At 36.5% G+C, this 17,777-nt stretch overlaps 1 non-coding gene across 1 annotated transcript; it reads left to right on the top strand.

The window, feature by feature from the left end:
* Nucleotides 1–821: 821 nt before the first annotated feature.
* Nucleotides 822–929, top strand: LOC112753538 (small nucleolar RNA R71). The gene has a single exon (XR_003177922.1). It is a non-coding gene; the product is annotated as a small nucleolar RNA R71 (small nucleolar RNA).
* Nucleotides 930–17,777: the final 16,848 nt, after the last annotated feature.

Here is a 17,777-nt window from a genome sequence, read left to right as displayed (position 1 = left end):
CCCAGGAGGTCTTTCTCACTAGGATTCACGTCCTCTCCCTCCCTTGTAGGTTCGGCCATGATGGTTAAATCAATGGCCTTGCACTCTCTTTTTGGATTCTCTTCTGTATTGCTTGGGAGAGTACTAGGAGGGATTTCAGTGACTCTTTTACTCAGCTGGCCCACTTGTGCCTCCAGATTTCTAATGGAAGACCTTGTTTCATTCATAAAACTTAAAGTGGCCTTAGATAGATCAGAGACTATATTTGCTAAGCTAGATGGATTCTGCTCAGAATTCTCTATCTGTTGCTAAGTAGATGATGGAAAAGGCTTGCTACTGCTAAACCTGTTTCTTCCACCATTATTAAAGTCTTGTTGAGGCTTTTGGTGATCCTTCCATGAGAAATTTGGATGATTTCTCCATGAGGGATTATAGGTGTTTCCATAGGGTTCACCCATGTAATTCACCTCTGCTATTGCAGGGTTCTCAGGATCATAAGCTTCTTCTTCAGAAGATGCCTCTTTAGTACTGTTGGATGATTCCTTCAATCCATTCAGACTCTGAGAGATCATATTGACTTGCTGAGTTAATATTTTATTCTGAGCCAATATGGCATTCAGAGTATCAATTTCAAGAACTCCCTTCCTCTGAGGCGTCCCACTACTCACGGGATTTCTTTCAGAAGTGTACATGAATTGGTTATTTGCAACCATGTCAATGAGTTCTTGAGCTTCTGCAGGCATTTTCTTTAGGTGAATGGATCCACCTGCAGAATGGTCCAATGACATCTTTGATAATTCAGACAGACCATCATAGAATATATCCAGGATGGTCCATTCTGAAAGCATGTCAGAAGGACACTTTTTGGTCAGTTCCTTGTATCTCTCCCAAGCTTCATAGAGGGATTCACCTTCCTTCTGTCTGAAGGTTTGAACATCCACTCTAAGCTTGCTAAGCTTTTGAGGAGGAAAGAACTTGGCTAAGAAAGCCGTGACCAGCTTATCCCAATAGTTCAGGCTATCTTTAGGTTGAGAGTCCAACCATATTCTAGCTCTGTCTCTTATAGCAAACGGGAAAAGTATAAGCCTGTAGACCTCGGGATCAACTCCATTGATCTTAACAGTATCACAGATTTGCAAGAATTCAGTTAAGAACTGAAAAGGATCTTCTGATGGAAGTCCATGGAACTTGCAGTTCTGTTGCATCAGAGAAACTAATTGAGGTTTAAGCTCAAAGTTGTTTGCTCCAATGGTAGGAATTGAGATGCTTCTTCCATGTAAATTGGAATTTGGTGCAGTAAAGTCACCAAGCATTTTCCTTGCATTGTTATTATTTTCGGCAATGTCTCCTTCTTTTTCGAAAATTTCTGTCAGATTTTCTCCAGAGAGTTGTGCTTTAGCTTCCCTTAGCTTCCTCTTCATAGTCCTTTCAGGTTCAGGATCAGCCTCAACAAGAATGTTCTTATCCTTGTTCCTGCTCATATGAAAAAGAAGAGAACACAAAAGAAAATATGGAATCCTCTATGTCACAGTATAGATATTCCTTTATGTAAGTATAAGAAGAGAAGAGTGTAAGAAGGAGAAGAGGAAAAATTTGAACATAGAGAGGAAGATGGGGTTCGAATTTTAGGTGGAAGAGAAGTGTTAGTAGATAAATAAATAAATAGAAGGAGATGAAGAAGAGAAGAACTCGAAAATTAAACAAAATAGAATAAAAATATTTAAAATTAATTTTTAAAATTCAAAAATTAAAATTGAAATTAAATTAAATTAAATTTTTAAAACAATTAATTAATTAAAAAGGAATTTTTGAAAAAGAAGGAAAGGATTTTCGAAAATTAGAGAGAGAATTAGTTAGGTAGTTTTGAAAAAGATAAGAATCAATTAAAAAGTTAAGTGGTTAATTGAAAAAAGATTTGAAAATCAAATTTGAAAAGATAAGAAGTTAGAAAAGATTTTGAAATTGATTTTGAAAAAGACGTGATTGAAATTTATTTTGAAAAAGATTTGAAAAAGAAATTTTGAAAATTAAAGTTGATTACTTGACTAACAAGAAACTAAAAAGATATGATTCTAGAGTTTAAAGATTGAATCTTTCTTACTAGGCAAGTAACAAACTTAAAATTTTTGAATCAATCACATTAATTGTTAGCATTAATTTTGAAAATATGAAATGGAAATAAGAAAAAGATTTTTAAAAATCATTTTGAAAATTTCGAAAATCATAAAAGAAAAATGGAAAAGATTTGATTTTTGAAAAAGATTTGAAAAAGATAGAATTTTTAAATTGAAAATTTGATTTGACTCATAAGAAACAACTAGATTTTAAAATTTTTTGAAAAAGTCAACCCAAATTTTCGAAATTTTATGATAGAATAAGGGAGAGATATTTTTTGATTTTTGAATTTTTAATGAAGAAAGAGAAAAACAACAAAAAAGACTCAAAACATGAAAATTATAAATCAAAACATACAATGCATGCAAGAACACTTTGAATGTCAAGATGAACACCAAGAACACTTTGAAGATCAAGATGAACATCAAGACTTATTTTTGAAAATTTTCAAGAAAAGAGAAACATGCAAGACACCAAACTTAGAAATTATCAAACTTTAGACACTAACAAATTGAAAATGCATATGAAAAACTAGAAAAGATACAAAATAAGAAAATATGAGGATCAAACAAGAAGACTGGCCAAGAACAACTTGAAGATCATGAAGAATGCAATGCATGAAATTTTCGAAAATAATTTTTAGAAAATTAAAAAGATGCAATTGACAGCAAACTTAAAACTTGACTCTAGACTCAAACAAGAAACACAAAATATTTTTGGTTTTATGATTTTATTAAATTTTTTTTTATTTTTCAAAAATTAATTGGGAAAAACGAAAAAGTAAAAAAAAAATTTTTGTATTTTTCGAAAATAAGAAATAAAAAGCTTAAAATTAAAATAAAATTACCTAATGTGAGCAACCAGATGAACCGTCAGTTGTCCAAACTCGAACAATCCCCGGCAACGGCGCCAAAAACTTGGTATGCGAAATCGTGATCTTCAACAATGGCTTGGTGCTCTCAAATGTGAATCACACTTTGTCACAATTTCGCACAACTAACCAGCAAGTGCACTGGGTCGTCCAAGTAATAAACCTTACGTGAGTAAGAGTCGATCCCACGGAGATTGTCGGCTTGAAGCAAGCTTTGGTCACTGACGAATGGATTTTTGACGGTTTAGAATTTCACAAATGAAATCTCGTTGTAAAGTATAGCTTCTAAACCAACAATAATCCTTTCATATAAAAATTTGTTTGTCACAAGTAACAAACCCCTAAATTCTATAAACCGAAGTATTTAAACCTCGGGTCGTTCTCCCTAGGAATTACAATGAAGTGTCTTGTTATTGGTTATGGATTGTATTTTGGGGTTTTGGGATAAGAGACATGAAATGTAAATGACAATGAAAATAAACTAACAACTAAAAAGCACTTGGCAAGGTTGTGAGAATTAGAAGTCCTATCCTAGTTATCCTCCTTGATTGTGACCACAATTGTCCATTGCTACCACTTAGTTAACCTCTAATAATGGAGGAAAGTCAAGTGGATGAATCAACTTGATTCCACAAGTCCTAGCCAACTCCCAAGGGAAAGACTAGCTTTAGTGGTATCTAAATCAATTAGCAACTTCTAATTATCAATCAACAAAGACATTAGATAACTCAAGCGTCACTAATTACTCTACCATAGCCAAGAGGAACAAAATCTATACTAAAATCCAACCATAGCATTTCATCAAACACTTGGAAGGCATAAAAGAAAAGCAAAGTAAATTGATAACAAAGTAGAATCTAACAACAATTATGGCAAGGAATTAACAACAACAATCAAAAGGAACACAATTATTATGAATTACCTCTAATTGAATTGAAAGAGAAGAGAAGGAACAAAAGTAGATCTACAACAAAGCATGGAAACAAAATAGAAGAGATTACAACAAAGGAATAGAAGAAGATTGAATGTAGCAACAAAGAATTGAGAGATAGAAGTGGAAGAAAGCAAAGATTAAAACTTAAATCTAAGAACTAAGCCTAATCCTAATCCTAATTCTAGAGAGAAGAGAGAGCTTCTCTCTCTCTAGAAACTAACTCTCACTACTAAACTAAGCTTAAACTAAACTAATGGTAACTAACTTCTAAAGTATGAAAGGTATGAAAAGTATGAAGTCTCCTCATTCCCCCTTCAATCCTTGGCTTAAATAGCATCAGAAATGAGTTGGATTGGGCCCACAAGGCTTTAGAATTCGCTGGCCACATTTTGCATTAAGTGGGTCATGTGCCACCATCGGCGCGTGCGCGTACTTTGCGCGTGCGCGCCACCATACGTGTAGCAACTATGGCAAATCTTATATCGTTTTGAAGCCCCGGATGTTAGCTTTCCAACCCAACTGGAACCGCATCATTTGGACCTCTGTAGCTCAAGTTATGGCCGATTAAGTGCGAAGAGGTCGGCTTGACAGCTTTCCGGTTCTTCCATTTCTTCATGAGTTCTCCAACTTTTCATGCTTTCTTTCTTCATTCCCTTGATCCAATCTTTGCCTCCTAAACCTTAAATCACTTAACAAACATATCAAGGCATCTAATAGAATCAAGGTGAATTAAATTTAGCTATTTTGAGTCCTAAAAAGCATGTTTTCACATTCAAGCACAATTAAAGGAGAAGTTATAAAACCATGCTATTTCATTGAATAAATGTGGGTAAAAGGTGATAAAATCCCCTAAATTCAATACAAGATAAACCATCAAATTGGGGTTTGTCAACCTTCCCACACTTAAACCAAGCATGTCCTCATGGTTAAGCCAAGAATGAAGTAAGGGTATGGCATTTATTCAATGGAAACTAACTAAATGCAATCTACCTATATGCAACTATCTAAATGAATGCAAGTGCTTGGTCAAAATAAATCAATTCCCAAGAAACATATATGCACAAGGGCTAAGGACTAGCAAGTCTAATCCACAATTGAATTGAGTTATTAAATATTTTTACAAACTTGCATGAAAATTATGATCATAGGTGAAAACATGTAATTGAGCATCAAACCCTCACCGGATGTGTTTGCACTCTATTCGCTCAAGTGTTTAGGGTTGATTCACTCAATTCTCCTCTATTTCATGCTTTCCAAGATTTGTTTTTCTTCTAACAATCAACACTTATTTCATGCATGCATACAAGTATCATGAGGTCTTTCCATTGGTTGTAATGGGGCTAGGGTCAAGGTAGGATGCATATTTGGTCAAGTGAGCTTGAAATTTGAATCTTTGATAAGCTTAAACTTCCCACCTAACCTATGACATCCTATACAATTAAGTTCTAATCTAACTACCCATTCTTCACTTTTTCACATACTCATGCATTTTCTTTTTCATTTCGCAACACTTACGCATTGAGTTTATTGGACCTTGCTTTGGAGCATTATGTCCCCTTTTTATTTCTTTCTTTTTTTTTCTATTTTTTTTTCTTTTATTTTTTTTTTATTTTTCTATTTTTTTCCTTTTCCATATTATTTTTCTTTTCTTTTTCTTTTCTTTTTCTTATTATTTTTTTTCTTTCAAACTATATACAAGAGTACCAATGCATAAGGTCTATACATTTAATCAATACATGAGCATGTACCCAATTCCCAATATTTACAACAAAAATTACAAAACTACCCTTTTATTCACCCAATGTCCCAAGGTTCCCACACTTGAATGATACTCACATACACTAGTCTAAGCTAATCAAAGATCCAGATTAAGGACATTTATTGTTTTTCGCTTTAAGGCTTGTAATGTGCTAAATTAAGAACAAATGGGTTAATCGTAGGCTCAAATTTGGCTAACAATGGAAGATAAAAGGTAGGCTATTTGGGTAAGTGAGCTAATGAAATGATGACCTCAATCATATAAATGCATGAATACACCAAATAATGGACATAAAGAGTCAAACAAATCAAAGATTACAATCATAGAAAGAGAATAATGCACACAAGAAGGAAAAATAAGTGGTTGTAAGATGTAACCACACCATTAGGCTCAAATCTCACAAGCTTGTGTTCTTAGCTCAAAACATGTTCCACAATATATATAATTCAAGCAAGTTCTATGAAAAGTTTTCACTCAAATCAATTGAAGTGCCTTATAGATAATTTTCTCGAAAAATTTCATTATTTTGACTAAGCTTATTGTGTATACATATGCAAAAATAAGAAAATGCAAGTAAAAATCCTAAAATCCTAGAATGAAATGCAAAAGTGTTGGGATTAGAAACTTGTCACCCAAGATTGCCGAACGGTCGGACGACCTCCCCACACTTAAAAGTTTGCACCGTCCTCGGTGCACTCAAAGATGAGCAAGGGGGTACGGCGACTCTCCAGATTGCTATGTGTTCTTTCTTCCGCTTCCAAGGTTGCTTGTGGTGCATTCGTTATGAAAAACAAAAATATAACACCATAAGATGAGAAGATATAAAAGCAAGGAAGCATACATTGTTGGAATGAGGTAAATCACTAGAATGAGGTGAGGGAATTAGTGTGACATTAAGAAATATTAGGTGTGTGAATTCTAAATTGCGCGGTTTAGAATACACATTAGCATAAAAGCTATGTCACAAAAGAAGCATGCACTTCACTTATCCTAGTGTGCTTGAGATGCTTTAAGTAAGCTTGTAAGGTAAAACAAGCATTAGAGAAGCATGAAAGCATTCAAGTCAAACATATGGATGGATATAATCATGAACACAATGCATTAAGGTAAATGCACAACATCATCCATCAAGAGATTGCCTAATCAAAGAATACGGTTCAAATCACATGGTGGCTAGCTACAACATGCAATTCAAAAGAGTTATAAGCTCGAAGACAATTCTCATCACTTGGTATTTTTCAAAAGGTAAGCATGAAGAACTCAAAACCAAGTAACAAAATATAACCTCAATCATAGAATCCAACAAAGATTATCTAAAAACATTCATGCTAAAATAGCATTTAGGCAATAAGGGATATAGCAATGTATAGTAAACAAAGTCAATACTCCAACACTTATGATGAAAAGAGAGAAAATAAAATGAAAACTAAACTAAAACTAACTAATCAACTAACTAACTAACTAATTTGTTAACTAAAATAAATGGTTGTCAATGGTGTTTGGAAGTGTTGGATGAGGGGTAGGAGGAGGGAAGAAGAAAGGAAAAAGGGAGAAATGGAAGGAGGAGAAGAAAAGAAATGGATGGAAGAAAGGGCATCCACGCGCACGCACGCATGGTGCGCGCGCGTCGTTGGCTTATTTTGAGAGTGGCGCGTACGCGTCATGGGCGCGTGTGCGCAAGTGGGGTTTGTGCCAGAGGCACAACGTTGGCGCGGCGCAGGCACAACTCTCTGGAAAATGTATGGAGGTTGGAACTTCTCAATCCGCGCGTACGCACGCATGGCGCGCGCGCGTGGATGGTCGAAAATGCTGGAAGTGCGCGTACGCGCCATGTACGCGTACGCGTGGATGGTGCTCTGTTTTTCAAAAATTTTTTTCTATGTTTTTGCACCAATCCAAGCATTCCAAACCTCCAAACAGCTACCAAAACAGCATAAAACCTTATTTAACATACTTAAACTACCAATTAAACTCTACCAACTAATCTAAACATGAAATTAAACTAATTTTACCAATATTTACAAAAGAGAAAATGAAAAGATTTTACCATGGTGGGGTGTCTCCCACCTAACACTTTTGTTTATTGTCCTTAAGTTGGACTTATGTGGAGCTCCTCTCAATGTGGCTTGTGCTTGAAGCTATCCTTGAACATCCACCAATGCTTGAATCTCCAATAAGCTCCATTCGTCAATTTTAATATCTTCAAGCCTTGATGGAGTTCTTCACAAACCATGGGCTCCCAAAATTGATCCTCATGTATTCCCGGATCCCATATCTTATTTCCACACCCATCTTCAAGTTGATTATCATTATTCCATTTGGGTGGCATGACCTTAGAATTCTCAATAAAGTGACCAAACATTCTCCTAGACCCAAACAATCTAGCTCTATACCAAACCGTGCAATTAAACTTTGAACATGCAACCATAATGAGCCTAGAATAATGTTTCCAACCACTAGCCATTTCCTTTTTGCTTTTAAAGCCACAAATATGTCTAAGTTGACCATCCGTCTCAAGCAAACCATATTCAAGGGGAATAATAAGGCTTGAGTATAAGGAATTTACCCACTTGAATGAGAGAGTGGATGGTGGTGGCTTGGGGAGAGGTATCTCCAATGTGCTAGCGAGCTTCACTCCCTTGTGTTCTTCCTTGTCAATCTCCACCTCTTCATAAACTTCTTCATTCTCAATCCTTTGTTCATCAACTTCATCTAGCTCGTCTCCATCACTCAAGTCATAAATGGGAGGTTGAGAGAAATCTACCTCCTCATCACTTTTAAATTCATTGGGAGAGGATTCTTCAAATTCAAAGGATTCTTCACCAAGAAGATTGGATGCATGATCTTCATCACCAAGGGAACTCAATTCTTGCTTCATTCCCTCCAAGTCTTCATATAGAATATGCCTTGGAGGTTGTGCACATTCCTCCTCAACATCAAATTTACTCTTCTTGGAGGGATTTTCTTTGATTTTAGCTTCCCATGGAAGTTCCGCATCTCCTAAGTCTTCAACCACTTCTTCCCCTTCTTCCCCTTCTTCAATGGTCATAGGTTCCTCCAATTGTTCTAACACAAAGTAGCATTCCTCCTTTTCCACCGGAGTTTCCAATCTCTCCTTCATGTTATGCTCTTCTTGAGCCATGGGAGTTCCTTGAGTGTCCAAAAGTTGGGATGCTAACCGGTTTACCACCGCATCCAAGGCGGTCATGAATTGTTGCACATCCCTTGTCATCTCCTCATGTCCTTGAAGAAGAACGCCAAGGATTCCATCCATTAGAGGTTGGAGTGGATAAGAAGGTTCATTGTCTTGGAGAAATGGTTCATTATAGGAAGGTGGTTCTTCTTGGTGAGGTGGTGGTGTGTATTGAAGTGGTTCTTGGGAGTAGTAATCTTGGAATTGTGGTTCCATGTATGGCTCATATGGTTCAAAAGGAGGTTGGTATAGTGGGTAAGGATCATGGTCATATGGAGGTGTTTGTTGAAAATAGGCTTGTGAGTGTGGTTGAGGGTCATGTTGAGGATATGACTCATAGGCATATAGTGGTGGTTCTTGAAAATCACAAGGAGATCCACCATAGCCATTTGATTGATATGCATCAAAGAATGGCTCTTCCTCATAGTGCATTGGTGGGGGTTGTTGCCATGATGAATGATCATAAGCATATGGCTCTTCCCACCTTTGATTGTCCCATTCTTGATACACATCTCCATTATAGTCCTCATCACCTACAACATAGTTGTAATCACACTCATAGCCAAAATGAGAATTCATAATGGAAAGAGAAAACAAGAATCAAAAGATAATGGAAAATAAGAGAAATAAAATTCTACAACTAGCAAATAAAGCAAAAAGCAAGATATTCACACTATTCACATATGTACAATAACCAATAACATAACACCATTGCAATTCCCCGGCAACGGCGCCATTTTTGACGGTTTAGAATTTCACAAATGAAATCTCGTTGTAAAGTATAGCTTCTAAACCAACAATAATCCTTTCATACAAAAATTTGTTTGTCACAAGTAACAAACCCCTAAATTCTATAAACCGAAGTATTTAAACCTCGGGTCGTTCTCCCTAGGAATTACAATGAAGTGTCTTGTTATTGGTTATGGATTGTATTTTGGGGTTTTGGGATAAGAGACATGAAATGTAAATGACAATGAAAATAAACTAACAACTAAAAAGCACTTGGCAAGGTTGTGAGAATTAGAAGTCCTATCCTAGTTATCCTCCTTGATTGTGACCACAATTGTCCATTGCTACCACTTAGTTAACCTCTAATAATGGAGGAAAGTCAAGTGGATGAATCAACTTGATTCCACAAGTCCTAGCCAACTCCCAAGGGAAAGACTAGCTTTAGTGGTATCTAAATCAATTAGCAACTTCTAATTATCAATCAACAAAGACATTAGATAACTCAAGCGTCACTAATTACTCTACCATAGCCAAGAGGAACAAAATCTATACTAAAATCCAACCATAGCATTTCATCAAACACTTGGAAGGCATAAAAGAAAAGCAAAGTAAATTGATAACAAAAGTAGAATCTAACAACAATTATGGCAAGGAATTAACAACAACAATCAAAAGGAACACAATTATTATGAATTACCTCTAATTGAATTGAAAGAGAAGAGAAGGAACAAAAGTAGATCTACAACAAAGCATGGAAACAAAATAGAAGAGATTACAACAAAGGAATAGAAGAAGATTGAATGTAGCAACAAAGAATTGAGAGATAGAAGTGGAAGAAAGCAAAGATTAAAACTTAAATCTAAGAACTAAGCCTAATCCTAATCCTAATTCTAGAGAGAAGAGAGAGCTTCTCTCTCTCTAGAAACTAACTCTCACTACTAAACTAAGCTTAAACTAAACTAATGGTAACTAACTTCTAAAGTATGAAAGGTATGAAAAGTATGAAGTCTCCTCATTCCCCCTTCAATCCTTGGCTTAAATAGCATCAGAAATGAGTTGGATTGGGCCCACAAGGCTTTAGAATTCGCTGGCCACGTTTTGCATTAAGTGGGTCATGTGCCACCATCGGCGCGTGCGCGTACTTTGCGCGTGCGCGCCACCATACGTGTAGCAACTATGGCAAATCTTATATCGTTTTGAAGCCCCGGATGTTAGCTTTCCAACCCAACTGGAACCGCATCATTTGGACCTCTGTAGCTCAAGTTATGGCCGATTAAGTGCGAAGAGGTCGGCTTGACAGCTTTCCGGTTCTTCCATTTCTTCATGAGTTCTCCAACTTTTCATGCTTTCTTTCTTCATTCCCTTGATCCAATCTTTGCCTCCTAAACCTTAAATCACTTAACAAACATATCAAGGCATCTAATAGAATCAAGGTGAATTAAATTTAGCTATTTTGAGTCCTAAAAAGCATGTTTTCACATTCAAGCACAATTAAAGGAGAAGTTATAAAACCATGCTATTTCATTGAATAAATGTGGGTAAAAGGTGATAAAATCCCCTAAATTCAATACAAGATAAACCGTCAAATTGGGGTTTGTCAGTCACCTTGTAAATCTCAGTCAGGTGGATTTAAATGGTTGTAGAGTTTTAATAATTAAAAGATAAATAGAACATGAACTAGGATAGAGATACTTATGTAATTCATTGGTGAGAATTTCAGATAAGCGTATAGAGATGCTTTCGTTCCTCTGAACCTATGCTTTCCTGCTGTCTTCATCCAATCATTCCTACTCCTTTCCATGGCAAGCTTTATGTAGGGCATCACCATTGTCAATGGCTACATCCCATCCTCTCTGTGAAAATGGTCCAATGCGCTGTCACTGCATGGCTAATCATCTGTCGGTTCTCGATCATACTGGAATAGGATTTACTATCCTTTTGCGTCTGTCACTACGCCCAGCACTCGCGAGTTTGAAGCTCGTCACAGCCATCCCTTCCCAGATCCAACTCGGAATACCACAGACAAGGTTTAGACTTTCCGGATCTCAGGAATGGCCATCCATGGGTTCTAACTTATACCACGAAGATTCTAATATCACGGACTCGGTCCTCTGTATTAGATATCTAAGAGATACTCATCTAGCTTGTTTGCATGTAGAACGGAAGTGTTTGTCAGGTACGCGTTCATAAGTGATAATGATGATGAACGTCACATAATCATCACATTCATCATGTTCTTGGGTGCGAATGGATATCTTAGAATAGGAATAAGCTTGAATTGAATAGAAAAACAGTAGTACTTTGTATTAATCTGTGAGGAACAGCAGAGCTCCACACCTTAATCTATGGGGTGTAGAAACTCCACCATTGAAAATACATAAGAACAAGGTCCAGGCATGGCCGAGAGGCCAGTCCCCAAGTCTAAGAACTAAACGTCCCAAGATAAAACTTAGGATGATCAAAAAGATGTAAATACAATAGTAAAAAGTCCTATTTATACTAAACTAGTTACTAGGGTTTACAGAAATGAGTAAATGATGCAGAAATCCACTTCCGGGGCCCACTTGGTGTGTGCTTGGGCTGAGTATTGAGCTTTACATGTGTAGAGGCTTCTCTTGGAGTTGAACGCCAGTTCGTAACCTGTTTCTGGTGTTTCACTCCACTTTGCAACCTGTTTCTGGCGTTTAACTCCAGAATGCAGCATGGAACTGGCGTTGAACGCCAGTTTGCGTCATCTAAACTCGGGCAAAGTATGAACTATTATATATTTCTGGAAAGCGTTGGATGTCTACTTTCCAACGCAATTGAGAGCACGCCATTTGGAGTTCTGTAGCTCCAGAAAATCCACTTTGAGTGCAGGGAGGTCAGAATCCAACAACATCTGCAGTCCTTCTTCAACCTCTGAATCTGATTTTTGCTCAAGTCCCTCAATTTCAGCCAGAAAATACTTGAAATCACAGAAAAACACACAAACTCATAGTAAAGTCCAGAAATATAATTTTTATTTAAAAACTAATAAAAATATACTAAAAACTAATTAAATTATACTGAAAACTATGTAAAAACAATGCCAAAAAGCGTATAAATTATCCGCTCATCAGTCGCCATTGTTTACCGATGGTCAGGTTGTCGATAAAAATGACCCCTTGACAGAAAAAATTGACTACTTATTCATTAATGACACCAAATTTTACCGACCATCAGGCCATTGTTAATTATCCGATCCACACGTCGTTGGTAGTCGCTTGGTAATAAATAATAATTTTAAAGTGATATGTTCTTCTACTAGTATAATGTACATGGACTTTTAAGCCACGTGTTGATCCCTCATCTCTTTGGAAGCAAAAATGTGTAAGTATCTTTTCCTGAATTATTTGGAATAAAAAATAAAGGATAAGGGTTGGGTTCCCTTGCTATTCTGTCTAATTCATCTCTTTCTCTCTTTAAAACCCTAACATATCAAAGCTCTCTATATCCTTCCCAAACGTAGGGGCGACGGAGTGAGCAGAGGAAGAGGGCAATAAAGACTCAAAGAGGCAAGATGGACTTTAATAGGGCCGAGGACGACTCGACGGGATATTACTTCTCCCTCAGAGGTGGTGACTCTCCATCCCAAACGCAGCAGCGGCAGAATGAGCAGAGGAAGAGGGCGATGAGGAGTCAAAGAGGCCAGATGGACTATAATAGGCCTAAGAAGGGCTCAACGGGAAGGGACTTATCCCTCTGAGACGATGAGTGTGAACTATCGCTGGTGTGTTCTCTTCCTCTCTCTCACTCTCTTCGGCCTGCTTCCTCTTAGGATTTTTTTATTTTGTTTTAGGTGTCTAAATGGAGGCGCCGTGCGAGGAGCTTCTGGTTCTGACTTAGCTGGTGATGAGCCTAATCACCAGGTACTTCATTTAGATTGTTAACTGCTTCTGAAAATCGTAATTTTAGAAACATCTGCACTGTATTTTTGCCAACTGATTGAGATTTTTTTTTATTTGGAGGTGAATGATGTGTTGGGATGGATATTAGTTAGGGTTGCTGTTGATGATGATGACTCTATCATCTTCTGGGGTAGGTATGTCAGGGTTTTCGATTCATTTAATTTAAGTATTTTTGGATCTGTTATTTCTGAGTTTCATATTGCATTTTTGGTCTAAGAAGGAAGAGTTTTTTTTTTTTTTTTTTTGTTCAGATTTGAGTTGGCGACCAAGGATAGTTTACTTTCCAAAATTCCCAGCTGCAGATGTAGGCAAAATAATAATTGAAATGGCAAAGCCTAAATTAGAACCCTCCAAATTGGCATTAAGGGAAGGAGAAACTGTTGAGAGCACAAAAGGCACTAGAACAAGGTACTTTTTATCTTGTAATTTTGGACCTTACATTGTATGTAGAAAAAAAAAGGATAATGGTGTCACATGATTGTTTTACCTTAACATAGTTAAGTTGAGTGCTAACTTTCAACTGTCACCAGCTCAGGTGCATTTATCTCTGCATCAGAAGACAAGTCTGGTATCTTTGTCTTCATTAAAAAAAAATTGCTAAGGTTACAATACCAACAAACCATGGAGAAGTATGTTCTTTTCTTTTTAATCTATCTGAGAATCTTCCATGACAGGATAACTGTTCTATTCATGTATGAGTAACCCAGTGTTGCCATTGTTGCTGTAGTGCAGGCATTCAATATAATGAGGTATGTGATTCTTCAGAAATATGATACTCATTATGATGCCTTCGACCCGTTAACAGAATTGATGGCGGAAAAAATTGAGACGATTTTGAAACGTTAAGGACTTAAATAGGACAAAAATGTTGGGGACAAAAACGATACATAGAAATAAATTTTAGTTTTATCCTTCAATAATATCAATTTTTTACTGTACATAGTATTCAATTATTTTTTAATTACATCTAAATAAATTACACTTAATCACATTAATTTTATTCTAAATAAAATTATTTAGAATAAAAGTAGTGTGATTAAGTGTAATTTACTTAGATGATATTATATACAGTAAAATTGATATTATTGAAGGATAAAATTAAAATTTATTCTATGTATCGTTTTTTTCCCCAACACTTTCGTTCTATTTAAATCCCTAAAGTTTCAAAATCGTCTCAATTTTGTCCCACCGTCAATTCTGTTAATGGATCCCTAACGGCAGGACAACATTGAGCCAATTTTGAAACATCAGGGACTTAAATAGGACGATTGAAATGTCAGGAACAACTTTGGGACTTACCCCCTCCTGTCTCATGGCATCCAAGTCCAAAGATGAAAAGTACTGAGGGTACTACTGTGTCCCAGAGCTAGAACCACCGCCAGCCGCAGCTGGATTACTCGCTGCAATGTCATCGCCACTGTCATCAGCAATGAGGTCCGGCTCCACATCATCATCGTCATCATCATCCAGCAATGCATCACACATACTAGCTGGTGCCCCCACACTGTAAAGAAATCGGCACCCTATCCACGATACCAACATTTCCGCTACCACTGCAGTTGAGATCAACTGCGAACCACGGGGAGGCGACAGGCTCGTCCCGAGGTGCATTCACAGGCACGGACGAAGATGCCCAACAGGTCTCGAGCTAGAACCGGCTACCGTGCCTATAGTTTGGGTATTCCGGTTCGAACCCCCCGACTTAGATACCACATCAACCAACTTTGCCAACAACTCAGGTGTCATGACCTCGGGAACCTGCCGACGACAATGGAAGAGGACCTGCAAATCCTCGTCACTCCCTATGATGAAACAATCGTACTTCACGTTATCTCGCAACACTAAGATCGAAATGCGATAGAATAAGTTTTGAACCCATTTCACGCCTTACAACCCAAGTTTCTGTATTATAAAATTCAAGAAGTCATCAAATATTGTCGTAGGTCTCATAAAAATAATCAGAGGATCTTTATCAGTGAACTTCACACCAGATCGTATTTTTCTCTTAATGGATCCTCTGTAATGCACCAACACTACAAAACTCTCCTCACTAGCCATTTTGTCACTCTAATGAGAGGAATTCACGTTCACACCATACTTATACACGTCTGGGGCTTCATAATTTGAAATAGCCAATTTCGAATTATATATATATAATTCGAATAAACTTGATTCGAACTGCCTAATGATTTGCTCACCATATAATTCGAATCAGGTCTATTCGAACTACCTATGAATTCATGCATGCATAGTTCGAATTGATCAGCTTCGAATTACCCTCCCTATAATTCGAACAGCTCTGATTCGAATTACTCTTGTTTATAGCTCGAGTTGGTTTGATTCGAATTACATATAGGCATGCTTTGGTTGATTCATGTCTCGTTTTTCTTTTTGGCTGAATTGTGTAAAATGTTGCTCCAGTTGGCTTATATGCGCATTTTTCCCAATAAGATATGTTAATGTCAATGTTTTGAAATTGATTGAATACCAGCCCAAACGTATGATTTGTTGTTGTTCACATGTTTCACATTATACCAAGATCGTACATTAATTATGATGAATATTCCAAGTTGATAACTGTTATTTGAGATAGAGAAAATATCGGAGAACAATAATGATTGTAAATAACGCGAATAATGGATTAGAAAAAGAAGGTCAAATTAAAATTCAGATTCTTAATTAATTAATTAATATTAGATTTTAAAATTTAAAAAATTAGGATTAACAACTAAACACATTCACACTATGTACGGTTACTTCCAATCTCATCATAACCTCATTTTCGATGTCCGTGGCATAGCCCACACAATCTCTTTTCAGTTCACGCCCACAACTCGCCGTTGTTGTCGGACACAGCTGTTTGGACGCAGCAGAACGCCGCCGTTCCTCCTTACCCCGTTCAGACACAGTAGAAGCCCGCACCCCACGCCGACGCCACCACATCCTCACGCCGACGCAGCCACAGCCTCACCGCGCGCCGCTGTTTCCCGCAGCCTGTGCAGACCCAGCAGTAGCCGCAACCCATGCCTTCCCCGTTCATGCTATATTTCCTATTTAGAAAACTAACGGATTTTCAATGCCCACGAATCCATCATCATTAATTCATTGTCTAATAATGTAAAAATTTCCAGATCTCAAATCAACATGCTTAATCCACCTCTTCCCATTAGCACCACCATGATCACCACCGACACCGAAAACATGTGCTATGTCAAGCCCCTTTCCAACCGGAAGAAACACCGACCGTACAACACATCTTCTGGATCCTCCTTCATCCACCACCCCCCTCCACTTAAATGTGTGCTTCGAAGAATTCGAACTCAGACAAATGAAATTTTACGCAGATGGTTATTTTCATTCTAAAGTGGATGTTTATTTAATTTGGATTGAATTTAAGTAGATACAATAAAATTTGCTGGATGTTCATTTTACTAGGTATGTGGATGGTTATTTTTATTCTAAAGTGGATGTTTATTTAATTTGGATTGGATTTAAGTAGATACAATAAAATTTGTTAGATATTCATTTTACTAAGTATGTGGATGGTTATTTTCATTCTAAACTGATGGCTTGATGGAGAGGTCAGGGGCGCTGAGGCTGGCTGGTGAGGGAGGGACCGACCGCGCAATGAAGATTTGGGAAGGGGATATGCGGCGGTAAAATAATTAGAAAGTGGATGATTAAAGTGTAAAAGATAAAAGTAAGATTTTTGGGAGGGTAATTATTTGTGATGAATTTTTTTTTTTTTTTTACCTTCTGTAGACTAGGAGTGCAGCATTAATGTATTATTCACTATAAGAATAATCAATTTCAGTGATAAATTTTTAAAGGTAATATGGTGGCATTATTTTTTTTAGTTAATTTATATTTTGATAATAATAATAATAATAATAATAATATTATTATTATTATTATTAATATTATTATTATTATTATTATTATTATTATTATTATTATTATTATTATTATTATTATTATTATTATTATGACAAGTTATAAAGTTTTGTGACTATTAAAAAAAGTTTGCTGACGTTTGTATAATATGCCACTAAAATTTTTTAACGACAGCATAAGATATTTAATGTCTAATTGTTGATAAATGTGTTAGTAGTTATTTTTAGGGTAAAATATATTTTTTATCCCTAAAGTTTGACAAAAGTTTTAAAAATATTCTTAAGTTTTATTTTGTTTCAATTTTGTCCCAAAAGTTTTCGATTTGCATCAAATATACCCCTGATGGCTAATTTTTTTAAAAAAATTTAAGATCG

This window comes from Arachis hypogaea, chromosome 15, assembly GCF_003086295.3.
Source record: "Arachis hypogaea cultivar Tifrunner chromosome 15, arahy.Tifrunner.gnm2.J5K5, whole genome shotgun sequence".
Taxonomy (NCBI): domain Eukaryota; kingdom Viridiplantae; phylum Streptophyta; class Magnoliopsida; order Fabales; family Fabaceae; genus Arachis; species Arachis hypogaea.
This window is presented reverse-complemented; position numbering and strand designations above follow the sequence as displayed.